This window comes from Tursiops truncatus, chromosome 12 (assembly GCF_011762595.2).
Source record: "Tursiops truncatus isolate mTurTru1 chromosome 12, mTurTru1.mat.Y, whole genome shotgun sequence".
Taxonomy (NCBI): domain Eukaryota; kingdom Metazoa; phylum Chordata; class Mammalia; order Artiodactyla; family Delphinidae; genus Tursiops; species Tursiops truncatus.
Window position 1 is genome coordinate 28,186,846 of NC_047045.1, and position 6,098 is coordinate 28,192,943.

Genomic DNA, 6,098 nt, shown 5'->3' on the forward strand with positions numbered 1-6,098 from the left:
ATAAAAAAGAATGTAATAATGCCGTTTACAGCAACATGCATAGACCTAGAGATTATCATACTGAGTGAAGTTAAGTCAGCAAGAGGAAGACAAATATCATATGATATCACTTATGTGTGGGACCTAAAAAAAATAAAATAAAATGAGCTTATCTACAAAACAGAAACAGACTCACAGACAGAACAGAGTTGTGGTTGCCACGGGGGAGGGGGAGGAGGGGAGGGATGGATTGGGAGTTTGGGATTAGCAGATGCAAACTATTATATACAGAATGGATGAACAACAAGGTCCCACTGTAGAGCACAGGGAACTATATTCAATATCCTGTGATAAACCATAATGGAAAAGAATATAAAAAATAATGTATATATGTGTATAACTAAATCATTTTGCTGCACAGCAGATATTAACACTGTAAATCAACTATGCTTCAATAAAAAAGTAGGATGACATCTTTTAAAATTTTCTTTTCAATTCTTAAATTGTAAACACCAAAATAATTTTTACATTTTATAGTTTATAATCTGCCTTGAATTTTATGGGCCATGAATGGTCTATTACATATTTTCATGAATTACAAACTCTAAATAAGATAATAGTTGAAATTGCATCACTCCCTACATATATTTTGATTAGAGCATGTCAGTTTATCATAGATAAGGACAGCATTTCCGGCTAAAATTTTCTGAGTATCTATAGTTGTACTTTAACTTTGTTGTCTCATTAACCTTCAGAACAACTTGTGGGGTAAGGGAGCTATCTTTAACTCCATTTTTAGTTTCCTCATCCATAAAATGCAAATAATAGTAGCACATACCTCCTGGAGTTATATGCCATTAGTTGAAATAAGTGATACACAGTAACCTACTTAGGGTTGCAAAGCTAACTAGGGATAGGACCAGGATTTAAACCCAGACCTGTATAACTTTAGACCTTGTGTATTTAATTGTGCTATAATGCCGTACTGAAAGCTAACTGCTGCTGAAAAGAACACCTTCCCCTAGCTCCTGTACTGCTCCCTCTCAACTGAACTGTGAGGAGGATGACAGAGCTTGGCTTACTTTCACTATGACTATGACTTCCCGTGCTCCAATCACCCCACTTTACGTTAAACCAAATCCAAGAAGCGTCTACATTTCAACTTAATCATCCATCTCTCCATAAGATAACATCACTACCACTAACACTGTGTCCTATATTCCTGTTTATGTTGGTCCCCCTGATAAGAAGTCCAAACCCCATATCCTTTCTCAATTTAGCTCCATATGGCACTGAACTTTTGTTATTCAAGCTCCCATTCTTTCCTGTAGTTGACAGACTCTAAGACAACCCTAGTTTTCCCAGCCTCCTGGTACTCAAGTTCTTGTGTAATCTGTTCCCCTTGAGTGTGGGTGGGGACTGTGACTTGATTCTAACCAATAGAACACTACAAAAACAACTAGACCTAGACATCACATCTGTGCTTATGATATACAAGACTGTAGTGTCTGTTTTGCTAGAAGACGCTCTCTCTTGCTGGTTTTGATGAAGCAAGCTGCCTCATTTGGAATATGTGGCAAAGAACTGAGGGTGACCTCCAGCTAACAGCCAGCAAGAAACTAAGGCTCTGAATCCATCAGTCTGTAAGTCTGAATTCTGCCAACAATCACATGAGTTTGGAAGGGAATCCTTCCCCGGTCAAGTCTTAAGAACATAGCTTTGGCTGACAGCTTGATTGCAACCTTTCGGAGGGCCAGATTAACCATCTTTAGACTCCTGACCCACAGAAATTGGGAGATGACAAATCATTGCTTTAAGCTGCTACATTGTGATGTTATCCAACAATATGCAGCTAATACATGCTTGAATTCCCAACTCTTTGTCTGTGGCCTCTGGAATTCACTGAGGAAATAGAGGCCATCAGAAGAGAATTTCTACATCCATCAGCAAGTATTCCAATCTACCTACCTTTCTTTCTTGATTTTTCAGCTGACTCTCCTATTAAAATGGATGAACTTACCATGCTCCTAAGATCTTCTGACTTGTGCATTTGATTCAATTCCCTCTCTCCATCTCAAAGACTTTTCTCCTGTAATTATTTTCCCCTCACCATCATTAATTTTTTCCCCTTTCTACTGGATAGTTCACATTTGCAAAGAAGTCCATGTATGATACTCCCATCATAAAACCACAACAAAAACTTCCCTGGACTTCATCTCTCATTAGTTACAGAGCCTTGTTCCCTGATACAGGAAATATTTCAGAAGAGTCGTTTATACTCTCTTACCTACTTCTTCTGCTATTCTCTTTTGGATCCAATTAGTCTTTCTTTCCTCCCACTCCACTAAAAGTGCTCCTATTTGGGTCCCTAATGACCTCCAAATTGACAAATTTCAGATGTAATTCCTAGTCTCCATCTTATTCAAACCCTCTGCAGTGACACAGTCGATTTTCCTCCTCCTTGAAGCACTTTCTTCTAGTTTTGGTGATATCCCCCACTTCCGGTTTTCCTTCTAACAATGACTGTTCCTTTTCAACACCTTGCTGTATCCTTCTGCCTTTCTTAACCACTAAATCTTACAATTCTCTGAGCTTTGTCCTTGCACATCTTCTCTTCTCTATCCACATCCCCTTCCTAGGCAACCTTGTCTAGTTCCATGGCTCTAAGTCTCATGGACATGTGTATCACTTCCCAAACTATATCTATAGCCCTGACTTTTCATCTGAACTCTAGGCTCATATATCTAATCTGCACTTGGATTTCTAACAGGTAACTCAAGCTTAACTTTTAAAAAATTGAACTCTTACTTTCTTGCATCCCGCAAACATTTGCTTTCCCAGGAAGTGAAATCAGCATACTTCCTGTTCCTCATGCCAAAATCCTTGGAATCAATCTTGATTCCTCTCTTTATTTCCCATACCACACTCATTCCTTTGCAGAGAATCTGCCAATTCTATCTTCAAAATGTGTTCTCAATACGAAACTTTCTCATTCCATTCACTAAGACCACTTTGGCTCTAGCCACCATCTTTTTCTTCCCTGGCAGTACCTTCTCACCTTTTTTTTTTTTTTTTTTTTGGAACCTTACAGCTTATCCACCCCTTTGTAGCTGACTGAGTGATCCTTTATAACATGTTAAAGTACATTATGATATTTTATTTCTTAAAACCATCCAGTAGCTCCTTTCAACACTAGGAATAAAATCCAAAGTATACACGGTAGGCATGTAAGCCTGCATGATCTAGCCCTCCCTTCTGCCCTGCATTCTTCCCTCACTCTTCCCTTGTGCACTCCACCCCAGGCACACAGACCTCTCGCTGTCTCTGGAGCACTCTGTACACTGTTGGTGGGAATGTAAGTTGGTGCATGCCTCAGGTTCCTCCTTCCTTGGTCCCTGCTCTTTCCCCTTCCTAGAATGATGCTCCACAAGACATCTGCAAGGCTCACTGCTACCCTCATTTTAAAAGACAAATATCATCTGATACCACGGATGTGTAAAGTTTAAAAATGGATGCACATGAATGTATTTCCAAAACCGAAATAGACCTACAGACATAGAAAACACACTTATGGTTACCAAACGGGAAATGTGGCGGGGAGGGGTAAATTAGGAGTTTGGGATTAACATATACACACTAACATATGTGTGTGTGTATGTGTGTATATATATATATATATATATATATATATATATATAAAACAGATAATCAACCAGGACCCACTGTAGAGCGCAGGAAACTCGACTCAACACTGTCATAACCCATATGAGAAAGGAATCCGAAAAAGAATGGATATATGTATATGTGTAACCGAATCACATTGCTGTACACCTAAAACAAACACAACGTTGAAAATAAACTACACTCCCATATAAAATGAAAATAGAATTAAAAAAAAAACAGAAAAGAGATGCCTTCTATATTCTCCTCAGGCCTCGGGGACCTAGGCTGTGGTCACATCCCTGGAGCCTGAGCAGGCTGGGTCCCAAGGCTGGACCGTCGTGGGGCTGAGACCCCCCTTGGACCTGGAGTGCCTCGTCCCCTGTGGAGGGCACCACAATCTCCAGATCCAGGCGGGCCCTCCTATGGCTAAAGCAGGCCGAGTACACCCAAGGATGGTGGACCCCCTGGGCTGGAAGAGCTCTGGAAAGTCCCCTGGGGTCCCCGTCTCCTGATGGTGGGCTTCCCACCTGCAGCCTTTTTCCTTAGAGTCGCCGCCCCACCTATGTCCGACAGGACCCTCAGGATCGAGGTGTTGCAGGTGTTGGGATGCGTCTGGGGGTGGTGAAGTGTAATGGGGGAGAAGTAATTAGACACAAACGTTTGGATGTCTGTGCTGGCATATTCCACCCTAATTTCCAACCCAGGAACACCACTTCGGCTAAGGCTCTGGTTGCTCCAGGAACCAAAACTGGGCATGAAGAAATGCTGCTGCCCTGTGGCCACATCCCATAATGACAAGAGGAGATATGGGAACATATGTATATGTATAACTGATTCACTTTGTTATAAAGCAGAAACTAACACACCATTGTAAAGCAATTATACTCCAATAAAGATGTAAAAAAAACAAAAGGAGCTCCAGAGATGGGCGCGAGGCGCGAGCCACGGCTAACAGCGCATACCCCAGAGACGGGCATGGAAAAACAAAACAAAAACAAAAAAAAAAACGGTGCTTATGGACACTTCATATTCACAAGGCCTCAAGAAATGCCCTGGGGTGGGTAATCGCAAACGAATTCAAAAGAGGGCCGACTTTCAAGACACCAGTTTCCACAGGTACATTTCATGGGCCCCCTCTGTCCAAAAAGGAACATAAAAACATCGCTAATTATTAGAGAAATGCCAATCACAACTACAACAAGGTTATCTATCACCTCCCAACAGTCACAATGGCCATCATTTAAAGTCTACAAACAACACATGCTAGAGGGAACGTGGAGAAAAGGGAACCTCTTACAGTATTGGGGGGTGGGGTGATGTAAGTTGGTAGAGCCGCCATGGAGAAAAGTATGGAGTTTCCTTAGAAATTCCTCAAAATTCCTTCCCCGAGAATACTATGTAAAATAGAGCCATATCTCTTTCTCCTCCCTTGCACGGCTTCATTTTTCTTCAAGGCTCTTTCACAAGAGACAAGGTTCCGTAGCTGTATTTAGAGGCTGTCATCCTTTCTGGAATGTAAGTTCCGTGTCCTAGTGGGTCCTTTGTTTACTCAGTGCTGTTTCACAATGCAGACAGGTTCACCGGGGAGAAATGAAGCATGAGCACATCAGCAAATCATGAAAATGAAAATATCAAAATATCACCACTGGTTGAGTTATAGAAAAGGCAGTTTTCCATTAAAATGTTTGTATCTTGATGAAGAATTTGCTGTTATACAATAGATTCATCACCTATGTGCTATAATTTATTTGTAGCTATTTATGTATAAATGACCTTATCACATATCTGATAGGTTCATTTTTTTCCTTCTGGGCAATAGGGGGTTTTGTCTCCATTCTCCTTGTCCCTGACTACCATGATTCATTTAAAATAACCCTTCATTTAAATTTCATAGCACAATTTATCCAGGCTTTTAAGAAATTCTCATCAATTGATCCTTTCCTTCTCCAGGATTTTCACTGAGGAAAAATAATTGGTTAGAACATTTTGTAAGATTCATTCCCTAATCAGTAATCCTCTAGTTAGCTTTGACCTTCCCCAGAAGGTGAAAAGATCAAAAAGATTTTTCAAAACTTTTTAAAGACTTTTTCTTTGTCCTGACTGGCAATACCTCTTACCTCCTTCCAACTTCCTCTTTATATGTGCCAACGTACCCATGAATGTTTCTGAAATTGTCACAAAGCTTTTCCTTTGCCTCCCATTTATTTTTCATTGTAAATATTACAAAAGACTTCTACTCGCTTATTCTGAGTCTTTGTTTAACATACTTCTCACACACCTGCCCATCTTCATAGGTTTAACACACAATTTGCCATTTAGTACCTAGGAATAGTGTCATGCTTCCACAGAGATGAGTCTATGCCAAACTTTCATAACCCATCGTACATAATCACAAAACTATCCCTTCATCGTACTCTTCCTTTTAAATGGCTTTCTCAAATTCCCCCTAAAAATGA